The sequence below is a fragment of the Entelurus aequoreus genome, linkage group LG05, assembly GCF_033978785.1.
Source record: "Entelurus aequoreus isolate RoL-2023_Sb linkage group LG05, RoL_Eaeq_v1.1, whole genome shotgun sequence".
NCBI classification, from domain to species: domain Eukaryota; kingdom Metazoa; phylum Chordata; class Actinopteri; order Syngnathiformes; family Syngnathidae; genus Entelurus; species Entelurus aequoreus.
The window spans coordinates 74,757,596-74,776,093 of record NC_084735.1 but is presented as its reverse complement, the minus strand read 5'-3'; the positions used below and the strand labels follow the sequence as shown (position 1 = coordinate 74,776,093).

The 18,498-nt window shown below is 40.2% G+C and overlaps 1 long non-coding RNA gene across 2 annotated transcripts in view; it reads left to right on the top strand.

Moving 5' to 3' along the window:
* LOC133651029 (uncharacterized) overlaps positions 1 to 18,288 on the top strand; it is a 59,666-nt gene extending 41,378 nt beyond the window's left edge. The window contains exons 2-5 of one of the 2 annotated variants that reach the window (XR_009826355.1): positions 16,327 to 16,489; positions 16,539 to 16,747; positions 17,181 to 17,301; positions 17,384 to 18,288. This is a non-coding gene — a long non-coding RNA (uncharacterized LOC133651029). The remainder of the gene's footprint in view (positions 1 to 16,326; positions 16,490 to 16,538; positions 16,748 to 17,180; positions 17,302 to 17,383) is intronic. The other variant, XR_009826356.1, reaches the window with a different exon arrangement.
* Positions 18,289 to 18,498: the final 210 nt, after the last annotated feature.

The window sequence follows — 18,498 nt, the reverse complement described above, 5'->3', positions numbered from 1 at the left end:
AGTGTCCGCCCTGAGATCGGTAGGTTGTGAGTTCAAACCCCGGCCGAGTCATACCAAAGACTGTAAAAACGGGACCCATTACCTCCCTGCTTGGCACTCCGCATCAAGGGTTGGAATTGGGGGTTAAATCACCAAAAATGATTCCCGGGCGCGGCACCGCTGCTGCCCACTGCTCCCCTCACCTCCCAGGGGGTGAACAAGGGGATGGGTCAAATGCAGAGGACAAATTTCACCACACCTAGTGTGTGCGTGACAATCATTGGTACTTTAATCTTTAATCAACCTGAACACAGCTTCTGCAGCTTCTTAATATTTTATGGATAAATATCCGTCGTCTGGGCGCGTGCAGCATCTTCTAGCAATGTGGGCTGACGTGACAGCAGGGCAGATTCGCCTGGTCGGCTGCTAACTGGTAGGACATTTTTTTTTCTTACTGTTTGATTCTTTCCTGCCCACTAACCTAATTTTAGTTGCGATGGTTGGATGTCAACATGTCGATCTTGGAGCTGCGTTTAAACGCACACCTCAAGATCCGAATCAAAGTCTAATGAAAACTGAATCCTACAAAAACCTAAACTATTTTAAAATAATGCAAATCCAATTAATCTGTTCCAGACACCCAATATAGAATACATCATTATAGTTTTACATGCAAAAAACAATGTGAAATAATTTTAAATGATGAATGAAATGGATAAATGCTACAAACAAAGAGTTTGTGGAGGGAGAGTGTGATCAGCGCGCCTGCAGGAGCAAAGGTCACCGCCTCTGTCGATGGTGTTGAGGGCGGAGCACCATCGGACAGGGGCGGGGCATGTGCTGACGGCGAGACACAGCTGGCAGGTGATTAGATTTCACAGGTGGTACGTGGTAATCTAATCATCTGTTGTCTTTAACAGTGATCAGAGATTGGGAGGTCACGTTCGGCTGGAGAGAAAAACTTTTGTTGAAACATTCTGATCATTAAAACCTTGTTAAACGCTTGGCTCCTGTGCCGTGTCTGACAGTGGGACTGCTAGGAAGCGACTTCCACAGAGTTATTTCTTGAATTCAAAAGTGTTTCTCACCTTCTTTATCAAAGTGCTTTCTTTGACCCCCACGGTGGATTATTCTGCAGTAAAAAAGGGCACAGACAAACAAAGTAATTTGTTATGGGCAATGTTTGGCTGTATGATAACCCAGACTGTAGGGATGGGTACCGAATCCGGTACTTTCTTGGCACAGACCAAATCCTGACGGTCCTGCTTTCACCGATTCACGTAAAGTCCAACAGTTGCCGACTTTTAGGCACTTGGCGATCAATCTAGTAGCACTGAGAGCGCACTCATCCAATCTACCTCTAGGTAATATGCAATTTTCAATGCCAACAAAGCAACTGCCTTTTTTTTTTTAAATGCGCTAGCTTGATGCTAATATACATTGAGGTTTTACACCTCCAAATTTGTTGTGAAAACTACAACTAAGATGCCTGTTGCAGTCAAACAGCTGGTGCGTAATTATTGCAAGACTTACAGCATTAACACTTTTTAGGGCACAACCAAACACAAAAACCCCACCACAAACTATGCACTATTGCCATCTAACATCTTGGACTTGCAACTGTAATTGTAACTTAATAGTTGCAATAAAAAAATTTGATTTTATCGTCAAAAATTATTAATATTGATTGACACACAAAAAATGTCCAGGTACCGGGAATTGGTACCGTATCAGTTCAAATGTGAATGGCACCCATCTCTACCAGACAGTATATGAAAAACAAGGGAAATATTTGGCAAAAATCGAGTAACTGCTATATCTTCCCTTCTGAGGATATTCCCTTGCATGATTAAAATGTTGCAACTTCACCGCATCGCTGACTTTTGCCCTAAAATAAGTATTTTCAAGCAAAAAAAAAAGAGTGTATAGGTTGCTATGTGGGCGTTATTTCATGTCTAGAGGGCGCTCATAATGTTGAAACATGTATTTAGAAGGTCGTAACTAGGTCATGTACGAAACCAATTAACAGCGATAAACAAAGGGATTTTTGTACTAGCAAAGGAGTAAGGTTGTCCCGATACCAAAAATGTATTTCAATACTTGTTGATATTTTTCTAAATAAAGGGGACCACAGAAATTGCATTATTGGCTTTATTTTAACAAAAAATCTTTACGGTAAATTAAACATATGTTTCTTATTGCAATCAAATAACAATTTTGGTATTAAAAAAAGCGTGAACATACTCGACAACTTTTCTTTTAGTAGTAAGTAAGCAAACCGTTTACAAAGGTTTGTAACTGGTCTGCTGACATACGCAGTAACATTTTGTGTCGTTTCCCATTCTATCATTTTGTCAAAATTATGAGGGACAAGCGGTAGAAAATTTATTATTAATCTGTTAATTTACTGTTAATATCTGCTTACTTTCTCTTTTAACATGTTCTATCTACACTTCTGTTCAAATGTAAGAAGCACCTATTCTTTTGTTGTTTGATACTTAACATTAGGTTTGAATGATACCACACATTTGGGTATCGATCTAATACCAAGTAGTTACAGGATCATACATTGGTCATATTCAAAGTCCTCATGTTTCCAGGGACATATTTCCTGAGTTTACAATAATTAAATATATATATATAAAAAAAAAGAATTAAAAGAAGATCACAGACATGCTGACACACAAGGTCACCACCCCAACCATAATACAAGTTACAAATAAGAAAACGAAAAAAGATTATGTGATGATAAAAAATATTAATGTAATAATTGTAGTATCGACTACATAGGACTCTTGTTACTTGGTATCGTTACAATCAGAGTCTGCGTGGACCCACCCTTTTGTCTACATTGGGGAGCGCTAGCTTGCTGTTGGCGGTTAGCTATTGTAACCTCCTACGGTGTGTAGTGAAGCCGTCCTGCAGGGATGATACTTGTAAGAAACATACTTTATTTGTCGCCATGGAGGCGAGGATTAGTGATTTAGAAATAGCTAAAACACCGCCGACTGCGGATGGACGTTAGCCGCTAGCTAGCTAGTCATGTTTTAAAGCACCTCTTCCTGAGGGCGTTTCAGAGTTATAGCTTTATATTTATTGTTAGTTTTTAAGCCAAAATGCGTCCATTCTCCCTTTTCTGTCTACACACTGTTTCTGCTTGTAAGTACTCGGTGCGTGTGCGTTGCTGAACATGCTCCTCTGCTTGTAAAACCAGCAATATCATTGGTATTTTTCCGAGGCAATATAGTACCGTGTTTTTAATTCATTAGTACCGCGGTGCTTGATTTGTGCCGGTATACCGTACAGCTCTGCAAAGGAGGTAAATAACTCTTGGACTATTTACGAAGTACAGTCGTTAAAGCAGTGGGAAGTTTGTGTCTGAAAAAGTGTATGAAAGTTCTAGAAGTGTTCCATTCCGTGCTTGCTGTGACAACGCTTAATCTTCACATTAGGCGTCTTCAACATCCTCTAAGCCGGACCTCCACGTCTGAGTCACACCGCCGCCAGTCGTCGGCGCGTCGGTTTGTTTACGGCTGATTCCGAGTAATCCCCTGGTCACACGACAGCTTCCCCGGCGCTGATGAGACACACTGTCAACATCCCAAAATGTTTGTTGTACTTTATTACGTAAGCCGCAAACAAACTAGCGCTCGGCTTACAAGATGGCAGCTCTTGTTGGGAGAGCGCAGGCAGGTGATGGAGTCCAGATGGGCTGCCCTTCCATGAGGTCATTCCAGGCGACCTGTGCTCCATCACTGCTTTTTCTGCCTCATTAGGAACCTTGGAGAGCTCCCTCGCAGGCTGTTTGACAGCTGGCAGCCATTGCTCATCCAACACCTATGACCAAGCTATTTTCATCGTTATTGCCTTTTAACCACGCTAAAATATTGTAGTACGTGTAATACGCAGACTACAGTCGTGCTGTAGTTTATTTGCTTGTTTTTCTCCAGTGTCACCTTAACATTTGTGAAAGTGGGGGGGAAAAAAAGCTAGATATTATTAATTAGCGTAAATAGTCACTGTACAATATTAAATCACGTGTAGAGATGTACGATAATGGCTTTTTTTCCGATATTCCGATATTGTCCAACTCTTAATTACCGATTCCGATATCAACCGACACCGATATATACAGTCGTGGAATTAACACATCATTATGCCTAATTTTGTTGTGATGCCCCGCTGGATGCATTAAACAATGTAACAAGATTTTCCAAAATAAATCAACTCAAGTTATGGAAAAAAATGCCAACATGGCACTGCCATATTTATTATTGAAGTCACAAAGTGCATTATTTTTTTTAACATGCCTCAAAACAGCAGCTTGAAATTTGGGACATGCTCTCCCTCAGAGAGCATGAGGAGGTTGAGGTGGGCGGGGTTAGGGTAGAGGGTAGCGGGGGGTGTATATTGAGCGTCCCGGAAGAGTTAGTGCTGCAAGGGGTTCTGGGTATTTGTTCTGTTGTGTTTATGTTGTGTTACGGTGCGGATGTTCTCCCGAAATGTGTTTGTCATTCTTCTTTGGTGTGGGTTCACAGTGTGGCGCATATTTGTAACAGTGTTAAAGTTGTTTATACGGTCACCCTCAGTGTGACCTGTATGGCTGTTGACCAAGTATGCTTGCATTCACTTGTGTGTGTGAAAAGCCGTAGATATTCTGTGATTGGGCCGGCATGCAAAGGCAGTGCCTTTAAAGTTTATTGGCGCTCTTTACAGCGGCGTTTTAAAAAGTCATACATTTTACTTTTTGAATCCGATACCGATAATTTTGAAACCGATACCGATAATTTCTGATATTACATTTTAAAGCATTTATCGCAGTGGTTCTCAAATGGGGGTACGGGTACCCCTGGGGGTACTTGAAGGTATGCCAAGGGGTACGTGAGATTTTTTAAAAATATTCTAAAAATAGCAACAATTCAAAAATCCTTTATAAATATATTTACTGAATAATACTTCAGCAAAATATGAATGTAAGTTCATAAACTGAAAATCAAATCAAGTAGGCTATTCCATTCATTACCATAAACCCAGAGTTTCCCCCATGCCATGATGGTTTGACCCTCACTAAAATGTCTGTCAAAAAGAGCTGTGAAAAGAAATGCAACAATGCAATATTCAGTGTTGACAGCTAGATTTTTTGTGGACATGTTTCATAAATATTGATGTTAAAGATTTCTTTTTTTGTGAAGAAATGTTTAGAATTAAGTTAATGAATCCAGATGGATCTCAATTAAAATCCCCAAAGAGGGCACTTTAAAGGCCTACTGAAATGAATTTTTTTTATTTAAACGGGGATAGCAGATCTATTCTATGTGTCATACTTGATCATTTCGCGATATTGCCATATTTTTGCTGAAAGGATTTAGTATAGAACAACGACGATAAAGATTGCAACTTTTGGTATCTGATAAAAAAAAGGCTTGCCCCTACCGGAAGTAGCGTGACGTAGTCAGTTGAACATATACGCAAAGTTCCCTATTGTTTACAATGATGGCCGCATGAAGTGAGAGAGATTCGGACCGAGAAAGCGACAATTTCCCCATTAATTTGAGCGAGGATGAAAGATTTGTGGATGAGTAAAGTGCAAGTGAAGGACTAGTGGGGAGTTGAAGCTATTCAGATAGGGAAGATGCTGTAAGAGCCGGGGGTGACCTGATATTCAGCTGGGAATGACTACAACAGTAAATAAACACAAGACATATATATACTCTATTAGCCACAACACAACCAGGCTTATATTTAATATGCCACAAATTAATCCTGCATAAAAACACCTGCGTGTTTGTTATGCTAGCTCCTAGCTCCTCTGCTAGCTCCTAGCTCCATAGAACACGCCAATACAATTCAAACACCTGATCAACACACACCATCACTCAGCCCAAAAGACCGTTTCCTTAACCCAAGGTTCATAAAGCTTATATATTTTTAAAAAGTTACGTACGTGACGCGCACATACGGTCAAGTTATCGAATGTTTAGCAGCCAAGGCTGCATACTCACGGTACCTGATATTCAGCTGGGAATGACTACAACAGTAAATAAACACAAGACATATATATACTCTATTAGCCACAACACAACCAGGCTTATATTTAATATGCCACAAATTAATCCTGCATAATAACACCTGCGTGTTTGTTATGCTAGCTCCTAGCTCCTCTGCTAGCTCCTAGCTCCATAGAACACGCCAATACAATTCAAACACCTGATCAACACACACAATCACTCAGCCCAAAAGACCGTTCACCTAACCCAAGGTTCATAAAGCTTATATATTTTTAAAAAGTTACGTACGTGACGCGCACGTAGGTACGGTATGTGTTATGCTAGCTCCTCTGCTAGCTCCTAGCTCCATAGAACACGCCAATACAATTCAAACACATGATCAACACACACAATCACTCAGCCCAAAAGACCGTTCACCTAATCCAAGGTTCATAAAGCTTATATATTTTTAAAAAGTTACGTACGTGACGCGCACGTAGGTACGGTACGTGTTATGCTAGCTCCTCTGCTAGCTCCTAGCTCCATAGAACACGCCAATACAATTCAAACACATGATCAACACACACAATCACTCAGCCCAAAAGACCGTTCACCTAACCCAAGGTTCATAAAGCTTATATATTTTAAAAAAGTTACGTACATACGCAAAAAAAAGCCAAAGCTGCATACTCACAGTAGCACGTCTGCGTCTTTGTCATCCAAATCAAAGTAATCCTGGTAAGAGTCTGTGTTGTCCCAGTTCTCTACAGGCGTCTGTGTATCCAAATCAAAAGTCCTCCTGGTTAGAGTCTCTGTTATCCGAGTTCTTCCATCTTGACTGCATCTTTCGGGAATGTAAACAAAGAAGCGCCGGCTGTGTACTGTTGTGGCTGACTACGTTCGAAAAATACGTCCATTTCGCACCGACAACTTTCTTCTTTGCTTGCTTGGCTTCCTTCTCCATAATGCAATGAACATGATTGAAACAGATTCACGAACACAGATGTCCAGAATACTGTGGAATTATGAAATGAAAACAGAGCTTTTTCGTATCGACTTCAATGTGGAAGGCATACCCGTGTTCGCCGGGCTACGTCACGCGCATACGTCATCCTCAGAGGCGTTTCGAACCGGAAGTTTAGCGGCAAATTTAAAATGTCACTTTATAAGTTAACCCGGCCGTATTGGCATGTGTTATAATGTTAAGATTTCATCATTGATATATAAACTATCAGACTGCGTGGTCGGTAGTAGTGGCTTTCAGTAGGCCTTTAAGTTGATGATTACTTCCATGTGTAGAAATCTTTATTTATAAATGAATCACTTGTTTATTTTTCAACAAGTTTTTAGTTATTTGTATATCTTTTTTTCCCAAATAGTTCAAGAAAGACCACTACAAATGAGCAATATTTTGCACTGTTATAAAATTTAATAAATCAGAAACTGATGACATAGTGCTGTATTTTACTTCTTTATCTCTTTTTTTTCAACCAAAAATACTTTGTTCTGATTAGGGGGTACTTGAATCAAAAAAAATTCACAGGGGGTACATCACTGAAAAAAGGTTGAGAACCACTGATTTATCGGACGATAATATCGGCAGTCCGATATTATCGGACATCTCTAATCACGTGTAATATGGAAATGGTAATAGGAAGTTCACCACTGTAAAAAGAAAGCCTAAAAAAGTGTCTAATACGATACACTGGAAAAAAAGGCGTTTTCCGTCACTAATGTGCTTTTTGCGCCCTCTTTTATATTCCACCTTAAAGGGGTACTGCACTTTTATTTTGAAATTCTGCCAATCATTCATAATCCCTATGTTTTTCTTGTTTTTATGCATTCTAACTCGTAAAATGTGGCAACTAAGAGGTGGCTAACAATGCAGCTAACGAGAGTACTCCCGTAAAGCCCTCTAAAAAACATCCCAAAAAACCCACCAACAATACTCCATTTATATCTCGTGACCTGAAAATTAACCAAGTATTAGTGATATTGTTATTATAAGCGCTAACACAGACAAACTATTTTTAGCTGCGCCGTGATCACTGAGAGCGAACTAGCTTTTGCTGATATATTGACATATTGTGCCGGTGATCTGCTGCATCGCCTCTGAGCTGGTGAAAGTTAATTATAGATTATAAATCATGCCTCTCAAGTGGATAGTAGAAGGATGTGGCCATAAACCGAGAAGTTGGTCAACTTTGCCATCCAACTTATACCGAGAGATGGTCATTACATTGACATCCCACTGGGTTGTGAGTTTTTCCTTGCCCTTATGTGGGCTCTGAACCGAGGATATCGTTGTGGCTTGTGCAGCCCTTTGATACACTTGTGATTTAGGGCTATATAAATAAACATTGATTGATTGATTGATGGCAAGAAAGACATGCAAAGACACTCGTTTGCGGCACTTTTATTTATTTTTTACAGTCGTGGTTGACCAGACTGTGCAGCATTGCGTGGACATCGGGGTGGTGCCTCTGGATAGGCCTCTATTTAAAAAGGTTAACCTGAGGGTATGTTCCAATTATCGTGGGATCACACACCTCAGCCTTACCGGTAAGGTCTTTTCAGGTGTATTGGAGAGGAGGCTACGTTGGATAGTCGAAATTTGGATTCAGGAAGAGCCGTGTGGATTTCTTCTTGGTCTTGGATCTGTGGACCAGCTCTATACTCTCGGCAGGGTCCTTGAGGTGAGTTTGCACAACCAGTCTACATATGCTTTGTGGACTTGGAGAAGGCATTCGACCGTGTCCCTTGGGAAGTACTGTGGGGATTGCTCAGAGTGTATGGGGTATCGGACCGCCTGACTGTGGCAGTCCGCTCCCTGTATGATCAGTGTCAGAGCTTGGTCCACAAGTCGTACCGGTTTCCAGTGAGGGTTGGACTCCACCAGGGCTGCCCTTTGTCACCGATTCTGTTCATAACTTTTTTGGACAGAATTTCTAGGCGCAGTCAAGGCGTTAAAGAGATCCGGTTTGGTGTCTGCAGGATTAGGTCTCTGCTTTTTGTGGATGATGTTGTCCTGCTGGGTTTATCTGACCAGGATCTTCAGCTCTCACTGGATCGGTTCGCATCTGAGTGTGAAGCGACTGGGATGAAAATCAGCACTTCAAAGACCGAGTCCATGGTTCTCGCTTGGAAAAGGTTGCAGTGCCATTTCCGGGTTGGGGAGGAGATCCTGCCCCAAGTGGAAGAGTTCAAATACCTCGAGGTATTGTTCATGAGTGAGGGAAGAGTAGATCTGGAGATCGACAGGCGGATCGGTGCAGCGTCTGCAGTGATGCGGACCCTGTATCGGTCAGTCGTGGTGAAGAAAGAGCTAAGCCGAAAAGCTCTCTCAATTTATCGGTTGATCTACGTTCTCATATTCACCTATGGTCATGAGTTTTGGGTTAGGACCGAAAGGACAAAATCACGGGTACAAGCGGCCGAAATGAGTTTCCTCTACCGGGTGGCGGGGCTCTCCCTTAGAGATAGGGTGAAAAGCTCTGTCATTCGGGAAGAGCTCAGATTAAAGCCGCTGCTCCTCTACATCGAGAGGAGCCAGATGAGGCGGTTCGGGCATTTGGTAAGAATGCCCCCCGAACGCCTCCCTGGGGAGGTGTTTAGGACGTGTCTGACCGGTAGGAGACCACGGGTAAGACCCAGGACACAGTGGAGAAACTATGTCTCCCAGCTGGCCTCGGAACTCTTCAGGATCCCCCGGGAAGAGCTGGACGAAGTAGCTGGGTATAGGGAAGTCTGGGCTGCTGCCCCCACGACCCGAATTCGGATAGGCGGAAGAAGATGGATAGATGGATATATGTACATATATATAGTTATACATATATACATATAATATACATAACAAGGGGGTAATGGCTCAACAATCTTTTTAATCCAAACAACATAACATAACAGCAAGCTTAAATGTCAACATGCAAAAAAATAGACACACAAGTCTTGTTGGTGGGCTCCAAAAACAATAAAAGGAAACATTTTCTACCCTGTGTCTGGGAATATTTGTGGCATTGTTGAACATTCTGGGAGTTTCGGAGTGACAAACAAGTAGTGGCTTCACGTCGTCGTCGCTTGCGTAAGCACAATTTAGCGGTGTGAGGCGATCCTTCATCAGCTTGTGTCCTGGCAGTGCCTTCTCCTTCAATGCAACGAAGGTCCGTTGTGGCATCTTTTTCGGTCTCATCACAATTAAAGCCCCCTTCACTGATAAAATCTTCAAACTGAAAGGGCCGCGAGACGGAGCCTAACTGGCTAAGATGCTAGCTCAAAGTGGTTGTCTGGCAACCAAATCTATACAGTGAGACTGTGAGAAAAACGTTTCTGATCACACTGTGATATCTAAGACGGGCTGAAACAGCTCTGACCGACGCGAGGTACGACAATTGCGGAAATAAACTCGTCAAAAGTGCTGCTAGCTGTAGAAGCTCTTCGAAGACAGGAAGTGATGTCATCAAAATGGCCGGCCCGATGGCTTCAAGAAGCATGCAAAAGGAATGAATACAGCGTTCATACGCAGAGACTTGGTTTGCACACAGTGGCATATTTGGCAGGGTGTACTGGTGCACAACACCACCGAAACTTCAGTTCCGCGGGATCAATGTTGCTTCCTTCAGATTCTGCGCGGCATATTGGCGTTTGATCAACATGGCGGGTTAACGGGGCGCTGCCCCACACGGCGTCTGGCTAGGCCAGGCAATAAAACATGTCAGCTTCCATTAGCTGAGCACCGCCACCGGCAGAAGGACACCTTCTCCCACGCCGACCCCCTCCTGTCCAGCTCATCGATTCTCCCGCTCCCCCACGGCAACGCCTATTAACCCCGATGGATCGTCTTCGGGGCGTGTCGACGCAGGATAGGAATGTGTCTCCGCCAAATTTAGAGCGCGAAACGGGAAAAATGTCCAATTAGCTGGGCTCGGAAAAGAAGCCGTAAGGAAATATGCAGCGGCCTTAGGGAAGGAATCGATAGGCGGCAAATCTCTGGCAGGAGGAAGCGGAACATTAGCGCCGTTCTAAGATGCTTACTTATATTTCCACAGATCAAAAACATGCAAACATCACACTCTATGGAGTTGTGGAGCGTGTCGAAATAAAAGCTTGTTTCGCTGCAGCCTGAGGCTCTCCGGCTGATCAAATTATTACCTCCTCGCTGAAATAACTCCAAAATAACCTCGGCTGACCCCCGAGTGCTGAGAAGTTTACCGCTTGATTGCGCCAGCTTTCTTTGTTGTTGTCGGCGGTTATTTGGCTTTGTTGGTCAGTGCACTCCATGTTTTTTTTTTCTTTCACATGCATATAGTTGACCAGGGGATCAACAGCAAAGGCCAGCAGACCAATTTCTTTAAAACCAATTGTTTTGTGGAACTATTTTCAATAAGTCTCACCGGCCCGACAAACGTGTTTTGTCCAAAATCAAGCCTGGTCATGACAAAAAAACGAATAACAAAACCATGAAATAAATATTAATATTTGTTCATTAAACTGTGTTATAAACAGTGCTTGGAAAATTAACAAAAAACAGTAATTAATTACAGTAACTTTTTACTTTGCCAAATATTTATATCGTGTAGCAAATCAGTTTTTTTGTCTTTTGTCCATGAATTGTTAGAATCAATAGGATTTCTTGAGGAGCCGTTCCTATCAAAGAGCCGTTATATAGGTTGGCTCCTTCTAATATTTTGTTAAGTCCCTCAAATATCAAGGCATATATCATTGATCGCAGTTCTAAGATTTGTATCAGAATAATTATATTACACCAATATTCACTGCATTGGTGTAAATCAGTGATTCCCAAACGGTGGTACGTGTGAGCAGGGGTGTCAAACTCATTTTAGCTCAGGGGCTGCATGGAGGAAAATCTGTGCACACACGGGCTGGACTATTAAAATCATGGCATTAAAACTAAAAAATAAAGACAACTTCAGATTGTTTTCTTAGTCTTACTTTGGCCAAAAATAGAACAAACACATTCTGAAAATATTACAATAAAAATATAGAAAAAAATACCAGCAGTGGTAAAGTTCAGATCCATGAAGGAAAGAATAAGGTGAATGAATGTTTATAACTGAATAAATTTACATATGGATAAAAATGTGTTTTCTTTCGTAATATTTTTTTTATGTATTAAGTAACGTTTATGACAACATTTTTCCAAAACACAATATAGAATGTGAGATATAACAGGATAATGCATACATTCATCATTTGTTTTCAAAACGGTTACAAAAAAGTGTGACCCCAAAAATTTGCAGTGGGACCCCATTTATATGACTTGATGGGGTCCCTGGGACCTCATCAAGTCAAATTCTTAGCACCAACACTGATGGAGTATTGGTGCGTGCAAAACAGCAGCAGGTGGCTGTGGCCTGCGGGCCGGTTCTAACACTAATCAAATATCATCTCGGGGTCCGTAGACCATTCATTCGCGGGCCGGATCTGGCCCGCAGGCCTTGACTTTGACACCCCTGATCTAGAGGTACATCAAATAAGTCTGTAAATATGTTCTGTATATGGAGCGGTATCCTTGTTGATACTGTATGTGCGTTGTGTGTAATGTTACAGTGGGCAAACATTTTAAATATGCTTGTTAAATAAAACATACGCCTTGTTTTTAATGAATATTTAGGCCTACTATGCTTTAATGTTGGTCATTATGGTGGTACTTGGACAGCCATTATGGTGGTACTTGGTGAAAAATAGTTTAAAAACCACTGGTGGAAATGATTCTGAAATATAACTCATAACTCTAATTTAAAAACGTGTTATGTACATTCTATTAGTTGGTGCCATTTCTCCGTGCTTTGACAAGAAAAATGCTATTTTGTATTTTTCCCTAATCAAAAGAACTTTCTGGCACAATAAAAACTCAGATAAAGTCCCTGCAAACTTCAATTTTCCACCATTTCAACAATATAGAAATAAATATACAAATAAGAATTACATTTATTTATGTGTATAATACATCTGAATACAACAAGAAAGAAAAAACGTGAACGCAAAAATGCGATACTTTGCTTCCCCACATTTTTTTTAAATGTAAAAAAAAAAAAAAAAAAGGCTCGCAAACAAACAACTCTCAACTGGGAATTGGTTCTCAACGTTCGCTTAAAAGAGCCGGTCAAAAGACTCGACTCGTTGGCGAATGTCACACCAATGGTGGTGAAGCTGATTTTAGCTACTGGAAGTGTGAGTCAGATTCTGGATCATAACGAGGAAAGAGGTTTTCTTTCGTAAAAACACGAAACTTCAAAAGCGAGCGATTGAGCGTCTCTTCCCTGAAAAGTGGAGCAAACAAGTAAAGGAGAGGATCGATTTTTTTCACATTTGGTGCTCATAAAAAGGCTTTCAGACACACACTATTGTGTTGAATTCATTTAAAGGCCCTTAACAGGGGACCTTTAAAGTCAAGTGCTGCTTTATAACATTTTAACACAGACTTAAAATTAATTGTGATTCTGAAACAAACAAAAGACTTTCAGCAAGTTTGAACTGAGAGTTGAGTGGATTTATTCCATGTGGGACAAACACATTTTAATGATCTACTATTATATGCTATTTATTCAAATACATTATATGTATAATATATTAACATGTTCTATCTGGGTGGAAATATTTTTTTGATTCAGTGATTATAAAAATTGCATTTATACTCTCAAAATATTTCAAAGAGTAATTATGCTGGGGTTCTTTACGCCTCGGTACACTCCCATTTTTCTTGTGTAAGATGAATGATGACGCTATGCATGGAAAAACAAAGAATTGCAATTTGTGTGAGTTTCAAAAAAGTATTTAAAAAAAAAAAAAGTTTATTTTTATCGTACTTTTTGTGTACAACTTTCATTGCCATCAAATCAGAAACTGGTAATTGCATATTTGTTTTAAGACTTGACACCAATTCTTTATACATAGAGTATTTATTTCCCTTACTGTAGCCAAAACATGTAAAGGGATGGTTGGGCTGTGGTATAATATGGCATTTTGTTTTATTCCATGCAAATAAAAACTCAAAATAAGGATTTTTTTCTTTTACTATTTATATAAAAAAATATATTTTTGTATATTTCTGTGCTATCTAATTAAATAACATTTTTTATTTAAAAAAAATTATTTGGATCTACTTGCAATTTAAAGAAAAACATGGAATTCAGATTCTGGAATATATTTGTTTTCATTAACATCTAAATAACTTTTTTGTGTATGATAATGATGCGATCCATAAAAAATATATATTAAAAATCCTGTTAAAAAAAAAATCTCTGTACTGTATTTATCTTTATTTGTTTTTTTAATTTACTTTAGCTTAATTTGTTTACAACTTTCAATGACATCCAATCAAAGATAGGTGACTCCAAATTTGTTCATCTTTTTTTCATTTTAGATTTGAAATTTTTACATTTCTGTGCTATAGCTTAAAACATGTTGGTCCAAATATTAATTTATATTTTGTATATAAATTAGTGCTGTCAAATGATTAGTTTTTGTATCATATCAATCAGACTTTTGGATTTGGATTAATCATGATTAATCACAGGTTATCACTTGCTTGCATAATTTAATTTAATTTAAGAAAAGAGCCCAATATTTGGACACAAATGCAATTTTATTGTCACAATGTTATACAGGAACTGTTTTAATTGAATGCACGCCATTATTTGCTAAAAACCTTAATAATTTCATCTAATGTCCCATCATTGGAGTGACATTTGACAGCAAACACACAAGTCGCCGTCGAAATAAATTGCGTGATTAATATGCGTGTATACATGATTAATAGAATACTTTTTACTGATTAATCACATGAGTTAACTGGTGATTTTTGACAACCCTAATATAAATGTATGTATGATATATTGATGTTGTCCACATCTTCAAAATGAGTCCCCTAGATGGCACTTTTAAATTTCGGAATGAAGAAAAAAAAAATCCCACAGAGAATTTTAATCTCGATTTCGATTTTAGATTCTCACGATCATAAAAATGTTATAATCTGAAAAAACTAGGGATGTCCGATAATGGCTTTTTTGCCGATATCCGATATGGTCCAACTCTTAATTACCGATACCGATATCAACCGATACCGATATATACAGTCCTGGAATTAACACATTATTATGCCTAATTTGGACAACCAGGTATGGTGAAGATAAGGTCCTTTTTTGAAAATAAAATAAAATAAAATAAGATAAATAAATTTAAAACATTTTTTTGAATTAAAAAAAAAAGTAAAACAATATAAAAACAGTTACTTAGAAATTAGTAATTAATGAAAATTAGTCAAATTAACTGTTAAAGGTTAGTACTATTAGTGGACCAGCAGCACGCACAATCATGTGTGCTTATGGACTGTATCCCTTGCAGACTGTATTGATATTTATTGATATATAATGTAGGAACCAGAATATTAATAACAGAAAGAAACAATCCTTTTGTGTGAATGAGTGTAAATGGGGGAGGGAGGTTTTTTGGGTTGGTGCACTAATTGTAAGTGTATCTTGTGTTTTTTATATTTTTTATGTTGATTTAATAAAAAATAAAAACAACAAAAAAATAAAAACAATACCGATACTAAAAAAAACGATACCAATCATTTCCGATATTAAATTTTCATTTGATATCGGCAGGCCGATATTATCGGACATCTCTAGAAAAAACGATTAATGGGCCGTGTGCATGCAAATTCCTGCGCTTGTAACGGTGAAACGGATGAGTACGTTTACTAGAAGTTTTGGACGTCACCGTGGTTGCTACTTTTTGTTAGACACAACGCTATCATGCCTAATCAATAATCACTAAAAGTGAAAAATAAGGCATATGATTTAACCTCAGACAGAATCACATAACTGGCCAATAAAACTAAATTTGCTGTTAAACGCCGAATATCAGGGAAATTGACATAAATGTACGGTAAGTGAAATGTTGTCATTGTGAGAAGTAGGAACATTTGTTTATTAATTAATTCATAACCCGAAACACGTCCTGAACTAAAGAACTAGCAAGAACAATCCATACCCCCACAGCACATCTCATCTGCCTGTGTTGTTGTGAACGACATCATCGACGTAAGATCAACGTACAAACAGGAGAGCAGTCACAACTTGAGACTGTGCACAACATCCGGTCTGACTGCGCTAATAAAATAAAGGTTTCAAAAAGGTACATTACACAGGCATAATGTACTTACATCACTTATTAGTACGTTTGCTTTGACTCAAAATTGTCCAAAGATGTATTGCACCAATAAATGTGAGATTTTTTGCATTTAATTAACAAACATTATATTTATGACACAAAAAAAACACACTCTATGGTAGTAAAATTGTCACAGCGCATGCGCAATCCCTCATGCCATCTGCAGCAAGCGCCTGGACACGCCCCTGCTCGCTCTTCCCACATCGCGGCCACGCGCCTGCATGGCTGCAGGCAATCAGCATTCGGCGCACCTGGATTTGATGAGGGCAGACGGCATAGAGATCAGCGGACCCGAAGATCCAGTGCCGGAACGTAGTTCACTCTGTGTAGTAAGCGTCCCTCTGCCCGTGTCTTACATGTTCTTTGTGTTCCCCGCAGTGTTCCCTCCGAATACAGTGATCGAGCGGTGCGCCTAGACTTCCCTCCGGATTTTGGACTGCTTCCCTCGATCCTCGACCCCCGCTCGGGCACGGACCTCCACACCTCTCTCCAGCCCCCGACCTCTCGCTTGCCCACGGACTGTCTTCCTGCCTTGCCCCTCCGGACTTTTGAAGGATTCATCCAACACGCACAAACAACACCCACTGGTAACAATTACATTGCTAATAATTGACATTGTCTCGCACCATTCACTTGTAGTAGCATACACACCCCAGCACCTCATCAGTTTCAATAAACCTTTGGAACTGATTCCTACCGTTGTGTCATCTCCTTCCCCCACCGTACGTAACAAAAATAAGTGTAAATGGTAAGGTTTTTTACGCAAAAACAGAATATTATTGTTTTTTCATATTGTTGTCATTTAAATGTATTGTTGTTACTATTATGATGACGATTATTATTAATATGTTATTCATTTATATCCGTTTGTTACTTGAAATTATATATAAATTTGAGTTTTGGCGGTACAATAAATACTCATGTTTTCAATTAACGAATAATCGAGTTAAAAATCGTTATTTCAAAATCAAACAAAATACTTGTGATTATAATTTTTGGCATAATGGTCCGGCCCTACAGGCAGGTCAGGGGGCTTTTGGAGACGTGCTGGCTGACAGTCTGGCGGAAAACTCACCTGGATCGATCACGCCAACAGACCTGGAACTTTCGGGACACACCTGCAACGGTCAACGTTGCCCAGGTTGGTAGATAACGAGCGTCACGGCGGTCTGGTCACACCGAATGATCCCTTTTGTCGTCTCTCCTGCTGTTGTCATCTCCAGCGCCGAGCATCCTTCCAAAGAAATCCTATTAATATCCATTAAAGTTCCCAATGTCACCTTCCTTTGAGGCGGAGACAAGAAGAGAAAGGTAGAGTTAGAGGAGGGAGACGGGAAGCACACCAGCGGCAGCGAGCACAACAATGAAGTGCAGGAGCTGCTTGAACCCGCGACCTGTAATAATCTCTTTAGACGCACCACTGGGTAACGCTTCTTCTTCTTCTTCTTCCTCACTGATCTCAGATCAGTGCGCGTATCAGTAGATTACTATCAAAGATGTCTCCAGGGCCCAGAGCTTCACGCTCGCTAACGCGTCAGCTCCGCCCACTTTTCAGCAGCCTCGCTATCGCGCTGACCTTTCACCTTTGAATTTCCATGAAACAATGCAGGGTTGCTCTGAAGGGGCACACAAACTGTAGTCATCGTCAGCAGTCAATTACATGCTGGACCTGCAGTGGGGTGTTGCCATGGCGACTTCAGCTCACGCAAGCGCCGATGTCAACAGGGCAGAGATGTCAACAGGGGGTGTGTGTAGGAAAGTGTATGTCGTGGTTTAGGTAGGCTCATTTTATGTAGGTCGGCTTTCTGTGGTTGAGTGAGATAGGCTGACGGGAGTTGGTGAATGGTAAATTTCTATATTACCCAAAAGAAAACTGGTTCTGTTTCATAATATTCTACCCAAACGTTTAATAAAGTCAAATACAAATAAGGCAACAAGAAAATTTGGCAAAAATAGTGCTCGATACCGTGGTAGAGCGTAATATGTATGTGTGGGAAAAAATCACAAGACTATTTCATCTCTACAGGCCTGTTTCATGAGGGATTTCCTCAATCCTCAGGAGATTTTAATGGAAGCATTCACATACCATGGTTTATATAGGGCACAGAGCGGGTGGGTACAGGCAGGCGTGGGGGCGTGGTGATTGACTCATGTGTTACACATGAGTAACACATGAGTCAATCACCACGCCCCCACGCCTGCCTGTACCCACCCGCTCTGTGCCCTATATAAACCATGGTATGTGAATGCTTCCATTAAAATCTCCTGAGGATTGAGGAAATCCCTCATGAAACAGGCCTGTAGAGATGAAATAGTCTTGTGATTTTTTCCCACACAT